Source organism: Suricata suricatta, chromosome 9 (assembly GCF_006229205.1).
Source record: "Suricata suricatta isolate VVHF042 chromosome 9, meerkat_22Aug2017_6uvM2_HiC, whole genome shotgun sequence".
Taxonomy (NCBI): domain Eukaryota; kingdom Metazoa; phylum Chordata; class Mammalia; order Carnivora; family Herpestidae; genus Suricata; species Suricata suricatta.
Genome location: NC_043708.1, coordinates 39,449,382 through 39,462,280, shown reverse-complemented (window position 1 = coordinate 39,462,280; position 12,899 = coordinate 39,449,382). Strand labels below are relative to the sequence as shown.

Below are 12,899 nucleotides of genomic sequence, written 5' to 3'. Positions count from 1 at the left end.
TACTGATACATACTGCAACATGAATAAACCTTAAAAAGGTTACAGTAAGTAAAAGAAGTCAGTCACAAAAGGATAATGTATGATTCCGTTAATGTGAAATATCCAAAGTGGGCAAAACCACAGAGAAAACAAGTAGATGCGTGATTGCAGAGGGGCCAAGATGAGCAAGGGAGTGACCGCTAATGGATACAGGGTTCATTTTAGGGGTGCTGAAATGTTTGGAAATCAGACTGTGGTGTTGGTTGCAAAACTCAAAATATTCTAAAAGCTGCAGTGGATTTTATGGTTTGTGAAATATGTCTCAACTGATCTGTATATGAAAAAAGTCCCAGAAACCTGAAGTTTGAAGAGAAGGGGAAGGCTTGATGCAGAAAATGACATTTGACCTATGGATGAAAGGCTGAGGAGTAGTTTTCTGCATAAAATAAAAGGACTTTTCAGCCAAAGGGAAAAGCAAGGGACTGTGAACTATATGGTACAGCTGACCCTTGACCAACACTGGTTTGAACTGCGTAGGTCCACTATACCCAGATTTTTCCACCAAGTACAGTATGGAATCATAAATGTAATTTCTTTTCCTTATGATTTCCTTAATAACATTTTCTTTTGTCTACCTTGCTTTATTGTAAAATGAAGTATATAATACGTATAATTAATCAACTGTTACCAGAAGGTTTCAGGAAGTTATTAGCAGTTCAGTTTTCAGGGAGTCAAAAGTTACACATGAATTTTTTTTTTTTATGTTTATTTGAGAGAGAGACAGAGCATGAGCAGGGGAGGGGCAGAGGGAGGGAGACACAGAATCCAAAGCAGGCTCCAGGGTCTGAACTGTCAGCACAGAGACTGGGGTGGGGTTCGAACCCATGAACCACAAGAATATGACCTGAGCTGAAGTCAGATGCTTAACCAACAGAGCCACCCAGGCACACACCTCTACACATGGATTTTTGACTGCCTAGGAGTCAGCACCCCTGCCCCCACCTGCATTGTTCAAAGGTCAACTGTATTTGTACAATGTGTGACCAGGTCTTGCCTAGGAAAAGGTTAGTGGGAAATAGGAATGGGAAGGAGGCCTGGATCAGCCAGTTTCAGCAGGAAAGAGAAGGAGTGCCAAAAAGGAGTAAAGAGAATGTGATAAAGAGACGGATGACAGAGGTGTGAACAGAGTTAAAAGAACCCGAAAGAGACAATGAAGCTTTCCTCATACCAACAACAGTGGAGAGTTGTTATGGTCCCTACGCCTAAGGGTCCAGGGGAGGGGGAAATGACAAGAACTTAGAGCTATAGCTGTAGGAAAGAACCAAATCCATTTGGATGTTAGGTAGAGGAAGGTGGCCACTGCCAAACCTTGGAGGAAAGAAGCCCGAGGGTGGGGCGAGAGACGGGATTCTGTGATTGCTGTCTTTCCCACCCTCCGGTCTCCTGCCAGCTGACCCAGAAGGCAGAGCACAGAACCTGTTGATATAGTCCATACAGGGCTGCCTCCTGGGGTGGAGTGCTGGGCCAAGTGTGAAGAGTGAGTCTGGAGAGGAAGCAGCTCAGGGCCAGATCATAAAAGATGTGTGTGCCTCGCCAAGCAGTCTGGACTTTGTCCCACAGACAGGAGGAAACTATAAAAAGGATTTAAGTAGGGAAGTGGCTCCAGTGTGATAGTTTGGATTGGTTCTCAAAGTGTGGTCCCCAGACCAGCAGCATCCACATCACCTGGGAACTTGTCAGAAATGCAAATTCTTGGGTCCCCTCACTAAATTACAGGAGTGGGACCCAGCAATCTCTATTGTAGCAGGCACCTTCAGGTGATGCTGGTGTGTGCTGAAGTTGGAGAATCACTGACCTAGAACCTTATTCCTGAGGCACACGCTCAGAAGAATTACTGAAAAAAGTGTATGTGTAGTGTATATGCATAGAAATAATCTGGAGGGGTATACTTCAAAATATTAATAATTCTTATCTCTAGGTGGTAAAATGACATAGGCTTTTCTTTCTTTATTTGTATTGTAATGACGTTTCATAATGCACATGCATTTTGAGATTAGAAATAAAAGTTATTTAGAAGAGAAGGTGGTGCTCGCTTCAGCAGCACATAGGCTAAAATCGGAATGATACAGAGAAGATCAGCATGGCCCCTGTGCAAGGATGACACGCACCTTTGTGAAGCGTTCCGTATTTTAAAAATAATTATACAAAAATAAAAGATCAAGTAGAAAATATAACGGAAATATGTTAGTATTTAAATACCTAAAATTTTAAAATACGTGTATATAATTCAATTACCACAAAGTTAAAAGAGATGTCAAGCTACAAAGAATTTGTAAATTATATAAGTGTGGGTTAATAAGAAAAAGAATATCCCAGTATAAAAGTTGGCTAAAGTTGTAAACCTTCATCTAAAAAAGAAGACACTTGAGTCAGAATGTGAATTTTTAAAATATGAATATGAATTGAAAAAATTAACATTGCCATTAATCAAAGAAATGAAAAATAAAAACGAGGCACACGTTTTGATTATCTGATTGGCAAAGATTGTGTAATACACAGTTTTGTGAGAGTAAGGAAGATGAGTATTTTATCATGGTTTCAGCAAGATTAGAAAGAGTTACAACAGTCATTTTAGATGGAAATTTCAAAATATGTTCTGAAAGTCTTAAAATATAGCCTTTGATCAGATAGGAATTTTTCCTGAGAATATAATCAGATAATTGTCCATAAGTATATGTTTAGCTAATAAAAATTTTTTTAATGTCTTTATTTTGAGAGACAGAGCAGAGAGCAAGCAGGGGAGGGTCAGAGAGAGAGGGAGAGACAGAATCTGAAGCAGGCTCCAGGTTCTGAGCTGTCAGCACAGAGCTCGACACGGGGCTCGAACCCACGTATTGTGAGATCATGACCTGAGCTTAACCGACTGAGCCACCCACGCACCCCATGTTTAGTTAATAAACATTGAAAGGACACTTAACCTCACTACTAATCTGAGAAACTTGATTGAAAACAATAAGCTATATTTCATCAATGACACTGTCAAAGCTTAACATTTTTTCCAATGTCAAGCAATTGTCAAGGTTCCGAAAATACAGATAGGTATTGTTGGTAGGAAGCTAACTAGGTATGTCCTTTTTGGAAGACAAATTAGCCTAAATTTCCATTTGTAAGAAACAGATAAATAAGAGAGAGTAAAGTCATAATAGGAAGGAATGACTTGTATTTCTTTTTTCTTTTTTTTAATGTTTATTTGTTTTGAGAGAGAGAGAGAGAGAGAGCACAAGAGGGGCAGAGACAGAGAGAGAGGGAGACACAGAATCCAAAGCAGGCTTCAGGCTCTGAGCCGTCAGCACAGTGCCTGACATGGAGCTCCATCTCATGAACTGTGAGATCATGACCTGAACTGAAGTCAGATGCTTAATGGACTGAGCCACCCAGGCGCCCTGGATTTCTATAGAACTACATAGGAACAGATTATCAAAAACATCGTTGAATGGGGAAAAAAATTGCAGAATGATATATGCAGAACAATACTGTTTGTGTAAAAGACCATAAGACTTTACTAAATGTTTTTGATACATATGTGTTATGTATTAAAATGGATTACTAGATGCACCAAACTCATCATAGTTATTTCCTCTGCAGAGAAAGGAGAGTACCAAATTAGAAGACAGTAGTCAAGGGAAGTTTTTATTTTACTTGGGACAGTCTCATCTCTCCTTTTTTTTTTAAAGAAGAATATTTATATACTTTAAAAATATTTTTATATATGGAAAGGCTGAAAAATAATGTGTTGAAACATTAAGAGTAGTTCATTTTGGATAGTGGGAAATGGGTATTAGTTTCTGCTCTCCATGTTTTTCTTTATTAAAAATTCAAGCTCTTCTCCAAAAGAGATGTATGTAAAAAATCTTTATGCTTTGTTAAAGAAGAGGAAGGAGGAGAAGGGGGAGGAGAGAGAAGAAGGAAGGATGGGAGGAAAGGAGAAAGGAAGGGAGGGAGGGAGAGAGGAGAGGAGAAAGGAAAGAAAAGAAAAATCTGGAAAGCTACACAGTATGTGATTCTGGCTGCTAGTGGTGGGGGGAAGGAGGGATGAATGGGAGGAGTGTAGAGGATTTTTAAGGCAGTGAAACTACTCTGTATGATATTATAATGGTGGATACATGTCATTTTACATGTGTCCAACCCCACAGCATGGACAGCACCAAGTATGAATCCTAATGTAAATTTGGGGCTTTGGGTGATAATGGTGTATCAGTGTAGGTTCATCAACTGTTACAAATGTGCAGCTCCGGTGACGGATGTGGATAGTGAGGGAGGCTGTGCACATGTGGGGCAGAGGGGTCCGTGGCATATCTCTGTGCCTTCCTCTCAGTTTGGCTGAGAACCTAACACTGCCCTAAAAAAATAGTCTATTAAAAACAAAAACCCAACTTAAAAGTTCCAGTATAGAGGGTTGAAAAATTACGGTATACTATAGAAGATACTATCATTAAAAACAATAATAGTATGAAGACTTTTTAAGCTGACAAAAATATAAGATTAAAAGTTTTAAAAAGGCACGTGCATGGGCACCTGGGTGGCTTGGTTGGTTGAGTGTTGACTCTTGATTTGGGCTCAGGTCACGATGTCAGGGTTGTGGGATCGAGCCCTATGTCAGGCTCCATGCAGAGTATGGAGTCTTAAGATTCTCTCTATCTCTCCACCTGCCCCCCTCTCTAAAATATGATGATGATGATGATGATGATGATGATAATAATAATTTAAAAGGCAAGTGCAAACAGAATTTATGTTACAAATCCATTTTGTGAAAACGAAGTGAATGTTTCTGAAGGATGGATCTATGAATAAGTGTCTTTCAGCTTATCTGTGTTTTCTCACTTAAGAGAGCCTTATTAATTAATTAAAAAATAAAGTTGACAAAAGAAAAAGAATCTCTCAAGGATAGAGAGATAGATAAGTCAATGGCACACCTAGTGTTGCCCTAGGTGATACCTGATTTTTATTTGGCTTCTATACATCTTTTGTTATTTTTTAAAAAGCACAACTGTTCAGCAGCAACTTTTCTCAAAAAGACACTCAGAATTTCATGCTGCCAAGGGAAACTCTCTGATGGGCAAAAAGGGTTCAAAACATAATTTCAAATGACAATGCAAGTGATTTTTGTGAAAGCTCCTAATGTGGGACAGCTGAGGACACAGCAATGCACTCCATGTATAGGAACCTGCCTTCTAGTACCCACCATTATTTCTAAACTGTAAAGAGCCAAGCCACCTGACTCAGAATTACCTGGAGAGCTTGTTGAAAAGGAAGCTCTGTATAAGGCCTGACCCTTGGGGCAAGAGACTCTGTCACCAGCAGAAGCAAACCCTCTGGAAGATTTCCTATGCACTCCAAAAATTCACAAACCTTTGCCAGAGACTAATCACCGAATCACTGGGACTTTTCAGAAACCTGGATTCTTCATCAAAGTGCTGGTCCTAACAGTTGCAGAGAGGATAACACACAGTAGTGTCTTTGAGCTTGCTTTGAAGAGTCCAAATACCAGAGACGTAGAAGCTATTATTATCAGTTACACTCCCTTGGAGGCGGAGCCTTGGCCTTTTACGATGACCAGAGACAGAAGGAGATATTTCCAGAATGAATTATCTTTAGGCAGTCCCAGATAAGAAAGATAGTACGGGTCAGGGATTCCTCTCTATACAAAGCACAGAAGAACGGTGTAGGAAGCCGGGGCCAGGCCTGTCTCATAGGCAATGACTTGCATGGACATATATCAAACTCCTAGAATGCAGAGAATTCTTCTGATGCATCACAAAGGAAGTCTGCTTTTGACAAAGGACCCTCTTCAGTCCCTAGGTACCTGAGGATGATAACAAGCCTTGCTAAATATTCCTTAGAAAACTTGAAAAAGGACTTGCCCCATCCCTTTCCTGCCTCCAACCAATTTCTGACGATAGGATATAGAGTGAGAACAAGAGAACAAGATGTCTCCTCTTTGGTAAGTATGAACTTTAGCACCCATGGAGCACCCTCCGGAGTGGAATGTTCTAGACCTACACTGTCCCCTATGTAACCACTGGTCACATGTAGCTACTGAGCGCTTGCAGCGTGGCTTGTGTGAAATGAGATGTGCTGTAAGTATACAATGCACAGATTTTAAAGAGTGTAAAAAAGAATGTAAATTACTTAAGCTATTTGAAAAGACATTTAGAATAAATATGGTTATATAAAATATATTATTACAATTTATTTCATCTGTTTCCTTGTACTTTTTTTTAACATGCCTACTAGAACACCTTCAAGTATTTATGCATCTCGTATTTCTGTCAGATAGCATGCTCTAGAACAAGAGTAAGCAGGTGCTGCCTAGCAAAGCAATGTAAGTGGCAAGTGTACTCTGTAGCCTCTCAGCCTCGCCCAAACAGAAACACAACTTCTATCACAAAAATGTCTCTCAGGGGATCTGGGTGGCTCAATCGGTTGAGTGGCCAGCTTCGGCTCAGGTCATGATCTCATGGCTTGTGGGTTCAAGCCCCACATCAGGCTCTGTGCTGACAGCTCAGAGCCTGGAGCCTGCTTCAGATTCTGTATCTCCCTCTCTCTCTGATGCTCCCCTACTTGCGCTGTCTCTCTCTGTCTCTCAAGAATAAATAAAAAACATTAAAAAAATTAATAAAAAAAAAAGTCTCTCGCTGATCTCTCAAATTACTGAGATTTCACTCCTTTCCTTTGGTGAAGTTCCTTGTGAAGCGAGAGATGCATTCTTGTTTTCATTTTTTTTAATCTCTCAGTTCTTCAAGGTCAGAGGCCATGTTGCCTTCTGTGTTTTGCATGGCGCTTTACCCCCTGTGATTGCAAGTTAAAGATCTGACCCACAATGATCACCATCTGCGCAGGCTCCCTTCTATCGTTTATACCTGATGGGTATTCGTCAACCTTTGTGGTTGTTCATTAGAGTTCAGGTTTATAGATGAACAACTGTAGCTAATTGATGAGCCTTTATTACTAATGAGCAAAGGCTGATTGAGAGATGACCGAGTTCTAGTTAACTCTGAATAATAGATCAGAAGGCAATTCAAGCACCAGCAGACACCAGCTTTGTGCAATGCATAGGCAAGTAAATATAGGTTTAAATAGGAAAAAAAGGAGTGAGATTAGAATCATACATAGAATACATCCTCAGTAACCACAGCAGGAAGACCTTGATCTGAGAAGGGAATAGCTGGGTAGAAGGAATTGTAGACCTGAGTTTAGATTGTAGAGTTGATTATGACATGTCCCCTAAACTGGACAAAACTAGAACCTGTTGCAGCTCTTTGTGTGTTTAATTACACATTGAGCTCTTCTTACAAAGTGATAAATACCTTGTGCAAGTATACACGCACCTACTCCAGCACACGTGTGTGCACATGCACACACACACACACATATGCACACACATTTGCTTATACACTTGGTTTCCTGCCCTCTCCCTTCGGTGGCTAAAAGCTCCACAGTTCCCACGAAAACCCCTCATGGGAACTGTGGAGCTTTGCAAGTATGAATCTGAAAAATTTAGAGGATTGTAATGTCTAATCTTAAGACAGTTGTTATTCTGGGGCTGCTTGTACCAGTGGGCCATTACTAAAACAAGGATTAGCTAAAATCCGACTCTCGCCAGTTCAGGAAAATCTGTGGGTCAAAGGGTGGGGTTTGTGAAAATCACACATTTTAAAGGATTAAGCAACTCGCTTGCAGTGTTTTTGTGGGACCTGCCCCATTCCCTCCTATTCTAATACTTTCCCCGCAACTCTTGCTCTGCCTTGGTTTTTATATTGTTTGTTTGTTTTTAAATGTCACAACATAGTTCCAAACTAGAGATAACCTGTGTTTGAAAGATTCATTTCTAAAAATTAAAAAATGATTCTAGAAAATTTGGGGCCATCAACCATTCATACATTTGTGTAAATTTGTTCAGTGACACCTGAGACCAGCTGTGTTGGTGGGGCTCTGACGGAGGGGAGGAGAGGGCAAGTAATTAGTGGAACTCGGAGCACTTTTGGAATTCGGACAGACCTTCAAAGGTACCGTGGGGGAGAAAACAGAGCACCATGAAGTAATGGAAGCCTGGTGGGAAGGGACACCAGAAACTGAGAGAGTGAGGCACAAGGCAAGGTGAAGAAATGGATGAGGGCACACTTCACCTGGTTCAGATTTTCCCAGGGCATCATCCATTGGCTCAAAGGAAGGAAAAGGAATGTCTTTCCTCTCTTCTACCTTCTTTACTGCTGCAAAGGCTGTCCCCTTACCCCACCATTTAGAGTTGAAGCCAACAGGATTAATGCTATGACTAACTCTATTCTGTAATGTGTTTTTGGTCTAGACTGGGAACCTGAACACCATTTAAAGCATTTTTTTTTTTCAAAGAAACATGTGGGGCACCTGGGTGGCTCAGTTGATTTGCGTGTCGGACTTCAGCTCAGGGCATGATCTCACAGTTTGTGGGTTCAAGCCCCATTTCAGGCTTTGTGCTCACGCATGGAATCTGTATTAGAGTCTTTCTCTGCCTCTCTCTCTGCTCTGCTCCCTCTGTTCTCTCTCTCTCAAAAATAAATAAACATTAACAAAATTTTAATAATAAAGAAAAAGATGTATTCTCTATTGCAAGTAGGTGAAGTGAACACAAAATGGACTTTTAGGACAAAATAATTCTTAAGATATAAACAATCCACATACAGTAAAACCTTGGTTTGTGAGTGTAATTTGTTCTGGAAACATGCTTGTAATCCAAAGCACTTGTATATCAAAGCAAATTTCCCCTTAAGAAAGAATGGAAACCGGATGGTTCATTCCACAACCCCAAAATAGTCATATAAAAATGATTATAATACTGTAATATAATACAAAATAATAAATAAAATGCAAAATATAAAGAAAAGTAAACAAATTAACCTGCACTTGCCTTTGAAAACCTTTGTGGCTGACATGAGGGAGACCGGAGAGAGGAGGGTTATTATATAGGATGACTTTCATTATCACTACTGGGCTTAACTGCTGTCTGTTCCCTCAGTGGAATCTTTTTCTGCATGGGGGCACAGATGTTGACTACAGCACAGGATTAATAAACTCTTGTCATAGTCTGTATGTAATGTAACTGGCAGTAAGGCAGCAGAGGAAAGGGTCTACATCTGCAGGCAGCCTGACCTAGAATGGAGCCGAGCATTCCTAAGCTTCCTCTTGTATGGGAAAGCAGGGGACTGTCCACAGGTGCTTTGAATTGACAAAAAAATACAGTAGTGCTGGTTGTGGACAGACACCTTCCAATGTTCTGAAAATTCATTGATTTCTGCCAAATACCATGACCTGAGACTGAGCATTTGAACATTGGAGATGATTACCCACAGCCCCGTAGTGAAAGAGAGAGACAGGGAGACAGATAGAGAGGAACCATTGGCTCAGTTGTGATCATGTGACATTCAGCGTCAAGTACTACTCATATTACAAGATATCACTTGTTTATCAAGTTAAAATTTATTAGAAATGTTTGCTCATCTTGCAGGACACTCATAGAACAAGTTACTCACAATCCTATATACTTTGGATAATAGCCTCATACTTCTTTTTTTTTTCTTTTTTCTTTTTTTAATTTTTTTTAATAGTTTATCATCAAATTGGTTACCAGAGTCCAGAGTGCTAACCATCACACCATGGAACCCACTTCAAAATTGGTTTCCATACAACACCCAGTGCTCTTCCCCACAGGTGCCCTCCTCCATCACCACCACCTCTTTCCCACCTCCCATCCCCCTTCAACCCTCAATTCATTTTCAGTATTCAATAGTCTCTCAAGTTTTGCGTCCCTCTCTCTCCCCAACTCTCTTTCCCTCTTCCCGTCAGGTTTCTCCTGTTCTCCTGTTACACCTATGAGTGCAAACATATGGTTTCTGTCCTCCTCTGCCTGACTTATTTCACTTAGCATGACACCCTCAAGGTCCATCCACTTTCCTATAAATGGCCATATGTCATTCTTTCTCATTGCCATGTAACACTTCATTGTATACATATCAGATAAAGGGCTAGTATCCAAAATCTAAAAGGAACTCACCAAACTCCACACCGGAAAAATGAATAGCCTCATACTTCTAATGAAGTTGTCTGTATAGTCTAGAGATTATTACTCTATGATCCCTTAATAAAAAATGGTCTTTCTTTAATGAAAAAGTTCATTTCATGAAAAACACACTACATTATATTTTAAAGATTATTTTATCATTATTCTGCAGACCAATGAAGATACTTTTAAGAACAACCCTGTTCTAAGCTGCTGTGTGGTCATGCAGTCTCAGTTCTAGTGCAGTTTTTCCAGAAGTCTCTCTGCATTCCATTTGATGATACCTACAACCCCAGGCTGACTTCCTCTCTTCCTGGCTCCAAACCCCTCCCCGCCACTAACCCTATCACCGTGTTTCTCCTTCCTGCTTGAAGGAAAGCGCTCGGTTTCCTGCAACCGGTGCCGAATTGGTCTCTTCTCTGCTTAGTATCTGATGCCACACTTCCGCCCAAGTTGAGTAAAATGACTGTACTTCATTTCTGGAACTCAGTAGCAGAAAGAAACCACAGGAGAAACATATAGAGCATTGCATAGCATTTTGAGGAGCACTGTTCTCTTTTGTTACAAATGCAGTGGGTGGAGGGTACAGGAAAATGGCTGACAACTGGACGTTGTGGGGGAAGCTCTGATCTGTAGCATTGCAGATTTCCATGAGGAGCTCTTCCCACCATGACTGATTTCTAGCTACCAATGTGATGTCACTGACTGGACTGATCGGCGGGGAGCTGGGAAGGAATGTGCAGCAGTATACCATGACTTAGTGTGGAATCTCAAAATCACAGATAACAGTACAATGTAGTAACAACATGTGATGAGTTTTGAGGGTTTATCACCTTTGTTCTTAATATTTATTTATGTTTAAGTTTATATGATTAAGTTTTTAATATTAACTGTATTTAACAACCGGTTCACAAAATCCCTGAAATCTAACATGTGCTTTTCTGAGGCAGTGTGTCATGGGGCTTTGGCTTATCACTGATGGGGATCTGCCTGGAGCAGGGGACTCTTTAAGTCCCTTTTTTAAGTAGGGGATATGTATCAGTAAAAAGGCTTCCTGAGATGATGGCTGTAGGGATCTGCCCCTAAAATTTTAGGGATACAGTCAAACATATTTAAAATCATATATTACTCTCAGAGACATCTGGGTTTTCTTTGTAGCCCTTCCTAGCGTTGACCTTACTCAAAACTACTCAACTTACAAATTCTAGCAGGCTGATAGCCAGAGGTGACATAGTTTTCAGCGTACTTAACTTTCATGCATAAGTCAAGAGGGGGACGACCCTGTTATTCAGAATCACTGTTACACGAGCGTGGAAAGTAATGGGGTTATATTTTATTTGCTTTAACTGTGTTTAGATTTAAATGAGTATAATTTCCTAAAATAATAAGATAAATCCCAGAGAAGAAAACCTGTCACTTGCTGGAAAGCAAAGCCAGAATAAAGCATTTCAATATCTCCTTCTCTACTTTAGCTGGGTGGCTAGTCTTCTGACAACCCAAAATATTATTTTAGGAGCTTGAGACTCAGGGAGAGGGCATAGACAACCCGAGAGAAAAGGTTACAATCACAGTTTGGTGAAGAGAAAACACTCTCACAAAGATAATATGCCATGACATATTGTATTGAAGTGTGGCTTTTCATGAGAAATTCCACATCACAAGGTTCTCATGTAATACAGGACTGAAGTCGCCCCTAATCTCCAAATCCAGTGTCTAAGTGCTAGCATAACCTGCTGTGGAACAAAGCTCTTACATAAATCCTACATGCTGTAATATTTCAGCTACAAAGGAGATTATATCTGCCAGGATAATTCCCAATGAGGAAAGTTATAGAAAAAGTAAATAAAATTCTCTCTCTCCACAGAACACCCAGCCCATCTTTTACATGTAGATAAGGTTTTGCCACATGTAGTCTGACCATTTTTGGGTTAAAGATCCCATGCAGAGATGTGATGTTTAAAGAGAAAAAGAAAATGAAAATTACGTGACATACTCGGTAGGGGATATTTTGAAAGCTAACTTGGGATGGTTTATCTAAAAGGGAGAGCCAGGGAGTTTTTACCAATGGAAGGTCAGTAGAGTCTTCACATGAGAATTCCTGATCAAGAGTGACAGGACTTGGTACCTGGAGGCAAGACTTCAGCCTTTGAAACCAGAAACAGTCAGCCTTAAGACTGCCATGTGATGCCGGAAGTACTTGGCATTTTCTGTTTGTTATTCTTCATAAGTTTCAGGTTGCTCTCTTCAGTTGTTAGTTCCTATCTTTATTTCCTAATCAGATGTTCAATTGCTTTAATTTTACGTGACTATAACACGCTGGTGTTGAGATCAACAAAGCCGGTTTTCTCTTGTTTGGGTTCACCTTGTGTTCTGGGTTGAACTTTGTCCCACCTCCTACTTCCACCTTACCCCCACTTCAGCCCCAAATTCTTACACTGAAGTCCTAACCTCCAGTAACTTAGGGTGTGACCTTATTTGGAAATAGGTTTTTTACAGGGGCTAAATCGAGCTAAAGAGAGGTCATTAGTGTGGGCCCTAATCCAGTATGACTGGTGTCTTTATAAAAAGGGGCAATTTGGACACAGAGACAGACACAATGGAGGGGAGACTGTGTGAAGACACATAAGGAATGAAGGGCCATCTGCAAGCCAAAGGGAGAGGCCTGGGACAGATCTTCCCTCACAGCCCTTAGAAGAAACCAACCCTGCCCACACTTTGACTTTAGATTTCTAGCCTCCAGAACTGTGATATAATAAATTTTTATTGTTTAAGCCACCCAGTTTGTGGCACTTTGTTATGCATCCCTAGCAAATGAATATGCCCAGCA

The 12,899-nt window shown here is 40.4% G+C and overlaps 1 non-coding gene across 1 annotated transcript; it reads left to right on the top strand.

Moving 5' to 3' along the window:
• Nucleotides 1-2,064: 2,064 nt before the first annotated feature.
• On the top strand, nucleotides 2,065-2,171 carry LOC115303092. The gene has a single exon (XR_003913809.1). It is a non-coding gene; the product is annotated as a U6 spliceosomal RNA (small nuclear RNA).
• The last annotated feature ends 10,728 nt before the right edge of the window (nucleotides 2,172-12,899 follow it).